The following is a 13,477-nucleotide window of genomic DNA, read 5'->3' on the forward strand; positions in this document are numbered from 1 at the left end:
AATATTTAACTAACATATAAATCAAGTATAAAAATCAAATGAATAATCATATCTGACTTGATTGTTTATAGTTCATGATGCACGATCAAAACTGAAAGTTTCTGTGATATAACTGCCCTTGCACTGTTCACCATGTAAGAACTTATTCACTATGTAAGAACTTGTTCACCATGTAAGAACTTGTTCGTTATGCTTCAGAAGATTGGAGACTGTTGAGAATTAGGCTTTGGGTTGATTAATGATTGTGCATTGAGTCCCCTATACAGAATTTTATTGTTGTTAACAACCATTTGATCAATAAATATGAGAGATGCCCTCTCAAAAAAAAAAATTTAACTAAACCCTGTACACCTGGATTAACTCCCAGGTATATAATTTTTGGTCATGGTGTATAATTTTTCAACACTTTGTTGGAATTGGTTTGCTGATATTTTGCTGAGGATTTTTGTGTCTAATGTTCATGAGAAATATTGGTCTGTACATTTGTTGTTTGTTTATTTGTTTAATGCTGCCTTTGTTTGGTTTTGGTAGCAGGGTAATAATATTGGCCTCATAAAATAAGTTGGGGAGCATATTCTCCTCTTTTATTATTTGGAAGAGATTGTGTAAAACTGTCATTAATTCATCTTTAAAAGAGGTATTGCTAGCCCCTCCCTACCCACACCTCCATCTGATGCCATGGTGTTTCCGAGTGAGAGAGGAGAGTCTTAGGCCTGTGGAGACAAGGGCTTCCCAGCTCAGGCTACTGGATCTCTCCTGCTATCTCTGCCTGCCTACCTTGGTATTTCTCAATGGAAAAGGGGAATCTGAGACCCAAGAGAGAAGGAGAAAACCTCCTCTGGTTGCTTATTTCTGGCAATATTCCCAACCCATTCCCCTTGGTGGTGGCGTCAGGCTCATCTGATGTTGTCAGAGAGACTCCAGCATAATCCAGGGAAGGAATGAGCCAACCTGGGCTGTCTTCTACTACTAGGCTGAAAGTCAAGAGACCCTGGGTCTGGGTGGCCTTCCTCTGTTGGGGAGGGGTTTATGAGACATCCTGCATCTGTGTTGTTCCTACATCCTACATCAAGGTCCTAAACCACTTTGAATTTTTCTAACCACATCTCACAGTTGTCCTTTGTTTGTCTTTTGCACCATTTCCAGGGTTTATAACTTAGCAGGGAGGAGTTGTATACTTAGCAGGGTAAAACAGGTCTACACCATCATGTTCTATTTGGAAGTGACCTTCACTTCTAATCATAGATGCTCAAGGACTGACTCAGTTCCAAAAGGTCTTGAATTACTTGAATTCTGCATAAGCAGACAAGGATTTAATATGAAGATGAGGCAAGAGAGGAGATAGAACCATTCATCATTGGAACTGAACTAAAACTGACACAGCACAAATGGACAAAGAGGAAAAATCAAACCAACAACATGAAACAGGGAACAAAGGTATTTTCTTTTAATAGATGCTGGTCAGCTTGTCTTTTTTTTTTGGTATTTACCTCTCAGCTTCATGTTTTTAATGTAAAACAAAAGTTTTTATATCTAATACGTATTATGTGAATTATGAAAAATTTTTGAAACTTGGAGAACAACTCTAGTGTTCAATTGACAGTTGATTCAAAAAAGAACTTTAGCTCAAACTACTAGGCAAATATAGAATATTTTATTATTCATCAGCCACAGATTAAATGAGGCATCAGGGTGGTAATTAGCAGTAATGTGTTTGCTCCTTACAGTTTTCTTTTTTAATCATCATTTATTGGTTGAAAAGCATATTGTTTCCTTACAAAGCATTGCATGGGTATTATATTCTACCTTGAAGAGAAACTATTTTGATTGCATACACTCATTATTGATCAACCTCAATGTGTGAAAACCAAACACTGTTTATTAAAATTCCTTACTGAAATTGCATTTTGATAGATCAACATTTGGGATTCTAAAAGAGAGCAGTACATTCTTTGTCTAAAGTGAATCTCCCAGAAATGCTAGGGAAAATGATTTTAGACATAGCTTGCATCCTGTGCTTGTTATTTTTTAAACCAGCCTGATTACTACATCAAAGATAATTTTAAAACTCCTTATTGCTGCATTCTAATTTACTTTTGAGGATGACTCACCCACTTCAGGATAGGTGCTCCCATTTGCAAAGAAGGACATTACAGAGGGAAAATACTATGATCAACTTTGCTAAGTTATACTATGCAAATAAGTGTTATAAAAGCCAATTCATTATAATACTAGTGTAAGAATTAATCTAGATAGAATCAAAACAATATACCAGGTAGTGTTCCCCAAACCATTAAGGAGCAAATCTAAGTAACTACAAAAGCGAACTGAATTTTAAGTAATATTTACTGATGAGTATTACTCCACTTAAGAAAATGCTTTTAATATAATTAAGATAATAGCAACTGTATTTTGGCTTTAAAAATAGCACTCTCCCTCTCAAAAAATACTAGCAACAGCAGAAATTCAACTAGAAGTCTTCAAAAAACTGCCTCTGTGTTATGAACGATCTGCACAGATCTTACTTAAATAAGATATGTTAGAAATTGCGCTGTACTTACCAATTATTTTTGAATCACAGAAGAATGTTTACTTTTTTTATGATGTTGAAAGGAACCCTAACAGTTACTGGAATTTGTGAAGAAGTGAAAAATATAGCTAAAACCTATTTAATATTGATCATATGCTATTTGTCAGTTTCTAGAAAAAATGTTTAGATGCCTTATTTATTCTTGTCAATATTAATATATTTAGGTAACCTAACATTAGAATCAATGTTTCTAGATGTGGAAATGAACTTTTTAAGTACTAGGTGGCTTAACTTTCTATTCCAGAGGAAAAAACCCAGTCTCTGCTTACTCACACTTTTCTACTGAAAGCCAAGTAATTATTGAAAGATAATATATGCCGGATAATAGTTTGTGAACTTCTTGAGAGCAGAGATTCTGTCTAATTTATTTGCATAGCCCTTGAAGTTGGCACCATGTCTTATACCTAATGGCATAATAGGTGTCCACTATCTATTTGTTCAATTAAAATATTTAAAGGAACTAATGAAGAAATGTTACTTGAATTAATATTTATGTATCAGTCACTCTGTTAGGCTGTAATCACAAAACCCATAAGAGATTCATGTATTGATTAGTAATCTTTTGGTGGCAAATAACAGAAAACAAATCAAAACCTAGCTTAAGTAGTATAGAGAATTTATTGGCTTGTATAACTATAAAGTCCCGCAGTAGGTGAGGTTCAGGTACAGTTTCAACACTGCTCTAATTAAATTTCTCTGTAGCCTCTTAGTTCTGCCCCCTTTCATGTGTCAATTCCATTTTGACTGCCCTCCCTCATGGCAGTATAATGGCTACAGTCATTCCATGACTCACATCAGTACATCGCACCACACCTCAGGATAGAGAGTGTCTCTTATAGCAGATGTCTTAGAAGAATTAACACGTATCCCAGAGGTCCCCCATAATGTTCCCTTACAACGTCAGCCTAAATTGGGTAAAATGGTCTGCATCCATCAACTCTTAGAATTAGGATTAGGTTTAATCCTTGCCCAAATATCACTGGCTGGGAAATATGGGATTTTCCTAGGAAAAGACATAAGAGAACTGAATTCTGGGTAGGCAATCAACATATATCCACAGGATGTATTGCCAGCCCCAGCAAGTGTCAGGGGGTTAAGTAAGTTGCCAAGGTGTACAGTGGTTTAAAATGAAATTCTAATTCGAATGCTTGTGTTTTTTCCATTTTCGACTGTGTTAAGTGTTCCGAGAATCTACCAGAGAGTATAAAGCATCATCCTTATCCTAACGTTAGAGAACTAAAACTAAAATTGTATTATTCTAGGGAAAAATGAGATTTAAATAAAATATCTACCCCCACCCCCAACTCCAGCCAGGTGCTCTCATACTCCCAGGGCAGCAGTCCAGGCTCCAACATTATCTCCCTCTCTTAATGCTCATTGAACTTCTAATTCTTTAGGTATTAGATGAAATAATTCAACATTAAGAGTAACATGATACATTACCACTTCCAGGGATATTTGTGATTTATATCTTGACACTTGCTGGACACAACCCCTCACCCTCCAGGAGGAATTTTAAGGAGGGCAGAGACACTAAAGGGTGAGTGCAAATTTCTCCCTGCCCGGAACCCAGGGATCAAACTCTGAACCTGATTGTTTCCATCGCGTCCATGAATGAGTTTCCTGGCAAACCAGAGTATCTTTTTCTTCCTCAGGGTGTTGTGTGTGTTCCTGAAGTCTTATCTTTTTTCCTAGGGTGTTCCCATTGGATCCCCTTCTTGAACCACTCCCACATGTTTTCAAGTACTTGTTTATATTTAAAAGTTTGTATTTGATTGATGTTTCTTAGGTGGTGGCTGTTTCATTTGCAGATTGTTCTTTTCTCCACTGCACGTAACTTACTAACAATTACCCTCATTTAAAAACGACTTCCAGGTTCAAATTGCTTTCGAAGGTGATTTCATCTTTCCCACCCCCACAAAACAAGTGGATTTCACTTTTTTAGACCTTTAAACACAGAAGAACTGGTAATAGAAGAATAAAAGCGCAGTATGCCTAAAAAGCCTAGGAATTAATCTATTTAAGAATGATAAAATTTGGATTTTACTCATCAAAATGTCAGTGAGCTATTTGCTAGTCATATAAAGCTAACAGCAGTTGAATTCTAAATTCAGGATACTGGAAGAGTGTGATACAGTGTTGGTTAGGTCCCAAGGGCATTATGAAAAAAAGGGAAGTTAACAGCCTCAAACTGGCAATGAGTGTCTGGCCAGATCTGGTTTGGGCTGCTGAGAGCCGGACCAAGGATTATTTAGGAATCTTAAGTGAGCCAGAATTAGATCGCGGGTTCTAGGTCACTGACCTTTGCTTTGTGCATGCAGTCTGATGTAAAGTCTACGTGTAATTGTTTTATGCACATAAGCTTTACCAATGTTTTCCCCTGTATTGCAATCACTAACATGTTTGCCGCTTAGCTGCCTGCATACAGGACACCCCTTCCTGCCCACCACCCACGCATAGAAATACTGCTCTTTCAATATTCTGAGCTGTTCAGCCACTGCAGAATCAACCCACACACAGTAACTGTTAAAGCACTTATTATGTCCTCCTTAGAATCTGATATGTTAAATTCCGTTGTTTTTCCCAATTGAACGCAACATTTTGGCATTTATATACAGACGTTATCGTAAATTGAATTTTGAAAGACCGTTTATGGTCTTTGCAAGACAATATCATAATTGTTGGAATTTTGAGTAATTTTTATTGCTAGCAGAATGGGGTTTCTTTTAAGAAAAAAACTTACTATGAAAACCAAGGAATTTCAAATGTGGGTGGCAATACACTTGGACGTATCCATATAAGCTGAAATTAACTAACTTATTCTGTGATTCTGTCTGCCCACATTTATAGAGCATGCCCCACACTCATGGTGTGAGAGCACACTGTGGGCTGTGGGGGAGGGGAGAGGCAGTGTTCCCGTTAAGAGCCCCCGATCCCTGTTTCAGGCTGAATATAAAGTATTCTCCTGGTCTATTCAAGAACAGGCTAAAGCCATCCTGAAACAGAGAATCAGAATTGAGGCATAGATAATGTTGAAATAGTAAGATATAAATTTGGACAGGTTGTTTTTGAATTTATACAAAAAGGCAGTTGGACACCTTTGTATGTTTCCCTGAATCACGTGTGCAAATTTGGTGATTTGTTTTTTTCAAGGATCAAAGCAGCAATCTTAGAGTTTGTTTCTTTGCATAGGTAATACTTAAATGCTATTTTTAGATCAAAGTTACCTTAAGAAACACTGGGCAGGCTGAAACCTGCCTCTACATCTTTCATGAAACAAGCATTTATTGAGCACCTACTAAGGGACGTCAGAGTGCCGAGTACAGGCAGACAAGATAAGAAATGCAAGACAGATCTCTACATTTGAGGGGCTCTGTCTAGTGTGAAGGGAGACGTCTAAACAAATAATAAACATCTAGCAAAATAAATTCTATAATTGAAGCACATACACCAGGGAAGACTGACCCACAAAGAAGATGACTTAATAGGCTGGAGTAAACACTGGTGTTCAGACACCAGGGATGTTTAAGTGGTCAGGTTAAGGATGAATAATTTCCTGTTATGATACTTTTGGTTCCTTATGTAACCTTGTAACTCAGGGGTGTGGATAATGAATCCTCAAACAGTGTGGCCCTCTATAAATCCTTCTTTCCCATAATCAGGACACCTAGGTTTTTGGGCTTTCAGGCTCTGCTCTAAGGCCAATCTTGTATTCCACTGAAAAGGATTTGAGGATCTGTGATTCATTACCAGTGAGCATCCCACCTCAGGACAAAAGTGGGTTTAAGCAGGTTGCTGAAAACCATGGAGAGCAGGCCCAAGAGGAGGGGCAGAATGCTAGACACTCATTGAAACCACTCAGTTAAAGGAAGTGTATTTCTATCTATGGAGTGCTAGCTATGGCTGTCATCTAATTTAGTTTAAATTATAGGTTAAACCTATAAGGTTTAAATTAAGGTTCAGAGAAGTGCAGTAAAGATCACACAAGCAGTATTATGCTGAAGTTCTAACAGTTTCCATGACTTCAAAGGTGAGATGGATTCATTCTAATCAGTCAGGCATGGAGTTGACTTTAAGAGAGAATGACATTGCATCCTGTCTCTTAAACTGGGTGCTGGGTTCTGGTTAAACCTTACCTGTATTATCATTAGGGTTTTGTATCTTTTCAATATTTACTAAAATACATTTAAAAGGTAGAATTAAATGGGAATACTGGATGAACCAGAAGTGTATAAAGAGGTCTTTGTGTATTCAAAAAAAGAGAGAAATTTGGCTGATGGTCAGTTAGCATCAGCGGGATCCTAGCAGGAATATCAGAAGTGCTCTGATGAAAGATGCATGGTGTTGGGAAATCCAGAAGGAATCAGAAAGAGAGCCCCAGGGGAGTTTGATGGGAAGGAGCAGGGTGCCAGGCACTCACTGGAAGTGAAGGAAAATGTCCAAGCCTTGGTGGGGATGAGGGACTAGCAAGAAGCAAATCTGGATTCTAGTTCAACTCAGATCCTAGAAATGGGACAAGGTTCTCATCATTAGAACTAGAGTCTTAGAAGCATGGAAATTGGACTTCTAGAAAAAGTCAGTGCTAGCTTAAAGGGAGTGAAAGTGGCTCAAGCACATCCTCTCAAAGCTGACCTAGTGTTTTAAAATCCATTCTTGAGGGTGAGCCTATTAATGGAAAGAGTGGGGAAAAGCTAAGGATAGTGTCAGGAAACTAGAGATATGGAGAGAGGAGGGTATTGGGACATTGATTATGACAAGTCCTAAGATGTGAGGGGGAAAAAATGCTGCTTGGGGGGATATCTGTTGGTTCTTTCCTGCCTTTCTTCTGATAAGCTTCCTCATTTCCCTTTGAGATCCCTCCCCACTCCCCATGAATAAAGTCATAGCAGCATGCCCATCAGAGTCTTTCCAACCCTAGGTCCCTAGCTAGGCAAATTGCATTCCCTCCCTCAGAACCTGAAGCTCAGAGAGGAGGAAGGGATGGAAAACAATTGATGCTGTTTTATTCCTGGGTGTGGACTTCAGTGGATACCTAGATCACCAAAGCGATTCTGACCTTTCTAAATCTGTGTCTTTAGTATTTCCCGGATTTCGGAAATAGCCATACTGTCTCAAACTTCTTCCACTTATATTAGGTAAGGTCACTTCTGTCTCCTGCAACCAAAGTATCGTGATTCAGAATCAAAGATGACAGTAAGATTCCGGTTCTTTTCAGAATCAGCCTTCCCAAAGGGAGGATCAGGATCAGCCCAATGAGTTGCCCTCTATCTGCAGACTCGTATTGCTCCAGGAGCCCATCAGGCCAGACAGACTCATCCATCTTACCCTCCACCCACCCCACTTTCTGATGGCTGATGAATACATTTTTCTAAACCTCCAAAAGCTTAAAGCATAACCAAGGTCTCTGTGATTTCTCTAAAATTTAAAATATTCTTATGTTGATAGGCTTGCTAAATATTTTCTTTCATGCTCAAGGTTGGAAAGAAATGTCAGATCTAAAATAAATACATTATTGTAGAAACAACATATTTTTTGTACTGAAATGGAGTGAAAATTGTGAACAGGTAAATGTTCTTGCCTTAAATTAGGTCAGGTTAAACATGACCATTTTACTATAAGTGTAACCAAAAAAATGACAATGTTTCTTATAAAAAAGCTAAAGAGGAAAACAATCTTTTTTATGTCCATGCTAAGAGATTAAAAAAAAAAAGATACCATATAAGAATTTGTAGACTTGTATAGACATGATCATTTTTTCTAGGTCTTTGATTCAATCACAGCATTTTCATTATGAAAACTCAGAAACCTATAAAATGGGGAAGACAGAACAATGAGCCTTAAACTACAAGGAGGTAACTGAAGTTATTCATAACCATTTTCACTGGCAATCAATATAGTATTGATTTTGTATTCTTGCTACTTTGCAGTCATGTCCTTGGCTTGAAACTCAACCTAAGCTAGGAAATATTAGCAAATAAAGCAATTCCAACCTAAGGAAATAGAAATGGAAAAAGAAGGCAGCAAAAGCCTGTATACACTTCAGAGATGAAAATAACTGTCTGTTGTCAGTTAATTCAGTCTGCTGAGAAGAAGGTGACCAGGGCTGAGAGTAGCCCAGTTTCACTCAAGCTAAAGACTAAAATGGTATCCTAATCAGTCAGAAACATCCTTGGTCACAAGAAAAAGTGTCTGAGAGTACCCAGGAGTATTTGAGAGTGTCACCACTCCCCACTATTACAAACTCTACTCAGAGGGATCCCCTACTCACTGTGAGTCAATTGCATTATCTGACTACATGAGGAAAAGCAGAATCTCATTCAAATTTAAAAGGAATTGACCAAATCAGAAAAATTTTAAACTATCATGCATTAAAGCATAAGCCATTTAAGAAGCCTGGGGGCAACTCATTCCAAAAGTGGAGCATGATAGTTTTTACGAAATTGAACATGTTGAGGCCTATGTTAAATAATTCACAGATAAAGATCAAGAAGATTTCCAACTGGAAAACTGGATACAAAATAGAAGAACATCAAATCAAAGAGTTTTACTTGGTAAGTATAATTTCAGTAGTTTTGAGCAATTTAAGAAAAATTACTTTCAAAGGGTAAATCTATTGCTTTTCTGATGTTATAGTATTGTTTTGCAGTATCTTTAATCAAATGCAAGAGTCTCTTTCACACACACACACACACACACACACACACACACACACACACACACACAAAGTAAATATGCCAGAAGATGAGCTATGTCTGCCTCTAAATCACAAGAACAGTTGCAACACATCTACTTTCAAGTATTTTCTTCAGTTACCTTTTTAAAATATGGTTTCTAGCAAGCATTTACTCTTAACAAGACTGACATCCAAAAGAAGGCAACAATTAATTGGCATCAAAGGTTCTGAGATGGATCATTTAAATAACTGTCAAAGAACACTTCAAAGTAGTAACATGAGAAGATCATTTAATTTTTTGGAGTGCAACGTGTGGGACATGAGTCACATTCCTTTCCCAAAGCTGAACTTCTTGTAACCACAAAGGAAATGCGTGTCTTGCTGCAATGGTAGAGTCCCATAGTGGGAAAGGCTTGCGATTCAACTTGGCAAAGAGTATAATCTATGTCAAAAACAAGAAAGCCTACAGCACCACGTCCAAACAAAACCCGCAGTGGCCATGTGGGGGGTTCGATCTCTCCCAGCAGCTCACTCTCTTCTCAAGCACTTGGAATCTTCCAGACTGGTGACAGAATGATTTCCTACACTATGTCTGCTCTGATTTACTTCTGCTGAATTATGGAATAATCGCAACAACTCTTTTCCCTTCAGCCCACCTCTCTTAACAGCAGGAAAAATAAAAACACTAAACTTTGTAAGCATACATATTTTGATTAATTATTATTACTTCTTTTCTAACATTGAGCGACTTGTAATTATTCAGATTTTTTTTTCCATGCTGGTGTTTTAACAACTCATAGAATAATGGAGCTGGGAGTTACTTTATATAGTTCACCTAATCCAGCTCTTCCCTTATTGGTGAGACAAAACTGTGTGCTAGAGCCAGAGGGTCAGTCCTGGCTCTTCTCCTCCAAAGCATGAAAATGATCACTTTTTGCCACAATTTGCCTTTCCATTGGCATTGTTTTCTATTCTCTTACCACACGCACTGGGATCACTCATTTATTCTGGGTAAAAAAAGTAATACTTAGCACTAAACTATGCAATTGAGCTTGCAAGTTACACAAAAGTAGTATGTGCTCTTCATGTAGAAAGTAAATGCTTAGTGTAAATTTTTTTTAATAGGCCACAGCCCATTAAAACATGTGAATGATAATAGTTAGATGTCAAAAATATAACTGAAAGGGAGCTGCTGTGCTGTCTTTGTGGTAGATCTGATGTTGGTATCAGATACAATAGAACTAGGTGACCCTGCATCAGATCTTCGAGGCATCTAGCATACACCATCCTGTGAATTAAACAGTTACCTAATGGGAATACAGGTGGCTCCACACCCTCTGTTAGGTGCCATTTTGTACCCAGAACTCTAACTGATCAGAAACTGGTAAGATGAGTGAATATAGGGAAACCTCTGGGAACAGAACCCAGATGGAAAATCGAGGAATCTGGAATTCATTATCTGGTTTGCCTGGAATTAAAGATGATAAAACTAAGCTCATATTAAGGCATGCTACTTTGGCAGCCTGTTCATTCAGATTTAATCAGATTGTCACCTCACATGAAATACCCATTGGAAATAAGACTTTGGGCAACATCATGGCTAATGCCATCAGACATTAAGTATAAAAGCATTAAGTATTAATTAAGTATTAAGAGCATAAGTAGAATGATTATGTGTCCAGTTTCTCCTGGATATTTTATGCTATTGTTCCAGCATAATTTTCATTAGCAATCCCTTTCGATGTCCAAAGTCTCCTGGTGTGCGTGACAAATCCTGTGTTCAACCCAGGTGAGGAGATAAGGAAAATTGAATGGAGTCGCGGCTTTGGTTGGTTCCCGACAGCTTGAAGTTAGTGAATGGCCAAACTTCTATAGCACTGATTTAAAAATCAAGCAGATAAACACACCAAACCTTTTATCTCTTGAAGTTGCTGGATTAAATGACCAAAAATAAAACTCTTTTGATCCAGTAAGTTGTTGAATAATATCAGTGGAATCCACAGCTTCTCCTGGTTTCTTGTCTGAAAATTAGAGCAGTTACTGAAAACTAGAGAATCTAAAAGAATAGGAAGAGGGATATTTGAAAGGAGTAGAGTGTCTCAAAGGGTAGTGCCTTCTCCCTTTTTGGTTATGTCTGCAGCTGCCTTGCTTGAAGACCCTGTAATAGCCTTTCCTGAGGAATTGATCAAACAAGGGAAATCTGAGTCCATGGGCCTGCCCCTCCACTGACCCGGATTGTCCCTAGGCCTATAATTAGAGTCCCTAGAGAACAACCAATTGAGGTCCTAGTTGATTTATGTGGCACCCCCACCCCTCTAGGCTTGGGTAGGCCTGCTTTCACTACCACAGCAGTCACAGCTCACCTAATTCTCAGGCCTGAGCCCATGCGCAGACATACCTAGCGTGTTGAGATGAGGAAGGATGCATTTAAGGAAGCACCCTATAATAACTTCACAGCGTGTTCTATGATTTTCGTTCTAGCATTCCACAAAGGAAATGGTTCATGTACCAGAGTAATCATGAACTGGGGAAAGGGAAACAACCAGACCTTTTGGGAATTATTGGACATAGGCCCTGAGTTAACACTAATTCGAGGGAATAAGGGTAGTCTGTCAATGTGGTTTACTGGTTAGAATGGAGGCTAAAAGAGATCAGGTTGTGAACATAATCATGAACCAAATCCAGCTCATGGAGGAGGTCTAGTGGGTTCCTGAATCTACTTGATGGTTATCTCCATGGTTCCTAAATGCAATATTGGCATAGATAACCTAAGCAAATTACCAAATCCCCATACTAAAATCCTGACCTCTGAAGTACCAGTTTGTATCTGTTTTTCTAATGTAATTATAATAGTGCTCCTTTTCACTCTCAAAACTATACTGGTTTTAATGATAAATTATATGGTCACCCTAGCTATTATGGTAGGAAGGACCAAGAAAACTCTTACAACTCCCCTTCCCTGTCAGAATGTAAATCAAGAATCGTATCATATGGGAGGAGGCTGGAAGAGGTAGGTGGAGATACAAAGTTAAATATCACCTTCAAAGACTTAAAAGATGCTCAAGTAGCTTTTTGGCTTCTGAAGAAATCACCTGGACTCCAAAATATTGCACAAACATTCTCATTCAGTTCATTATGGTAAACTTAATCTGGTTTTCAATTTCTTTTAGAGGAAATAAAAAGTTTTTGGTTGCATCGATTGATACAAAAAATCCTATTAAATAGGGAATCTTAGAAGTTTATTTTCACCAGGCAGGAACAGTAGTACACTTACTTATCTTGTCTCAGGATTGTAATAGCTTTTGAACTCTGAGCCACAATTTGGCCCATAGGGTACTGGATGGTCTCACCATTTCACAGGGCATATGGTAGCCTAACATAATTATTGTTTCATGCAGGAAAACAACCAGAAATGGAAAGTAACTGTGTCTTTAGATGGGCATCTCATCTGTCTGAAACCTATAGGAACATCTCACAAATATGAAGGACAAGTTAATATACATTGCATCAGATACCATTAAAGAAGGTGACATAACACTCAACTGTTCCTGATTGGGTTTGGGAAGCAGCATATAATATAGGTGAGCTTCTTTGGTTCAATTGCAGAGTGACCCAAATGTCTGCACACTTGAGTGGGAGCTAGGATCTGAGCAGGCTAGGAAGTCCAAGCTTCACGACAGGCAGCTCTGCCACCTGGCCTTTATGACCCAGGGAATCCAACAGGACTCAAAATTGCTGTGGTGCACTGGAATGCTCTCTAAATCCTATGAACATTCCAATGAACAAATCAGAGCAGAGGCCCACAGATGTTTGAACCTAAAGCACATCCTCTTTGCCAAGTAATAATTCTCCTTCTGAGAAACTGCTTTGGGCTTGCTATTGGGGCCCAGTAAGGATTGAATACCTGTCCTTAGGACTCTGTTCATGAACTTCCCATCACTAATGGGATATTTGCAATCAAACTGGACATTCCCTGATGCACTCTGCCTGTGAGGACCTCTAAACAAAGAGGTCACACTGAGACAAATGGAACCTATGTGGGCTCAACTCCATGGATTTCCCCTCCCCAAGGCTGGCGAGCCTCCCGCCACTGCTGAATGGCCAACTGGACATTTTCAGTAACTGGACATGGGCTTCCAGTGTGGTACCCAACTTTAGATGGGCCTCTCATCTGCCTGAAACCTATAGGAACATCTCACAAATATGAAGGACAA

This window comes from Manis pentadactyla, chromosome 13 (assembly GCF_030020395.1).
Source record: "Manis pentadactyla isolate mManPen7 chromosome 13, mManPen7.hap1, whole genome shotgun sequence".
In the NCBI taxonomy this organism is placed as follows: Eukaryota; Metazoa; Chordata; class Mammalia; order Pholidota; family Manidae; genus Manis; species Manis pentadactyla.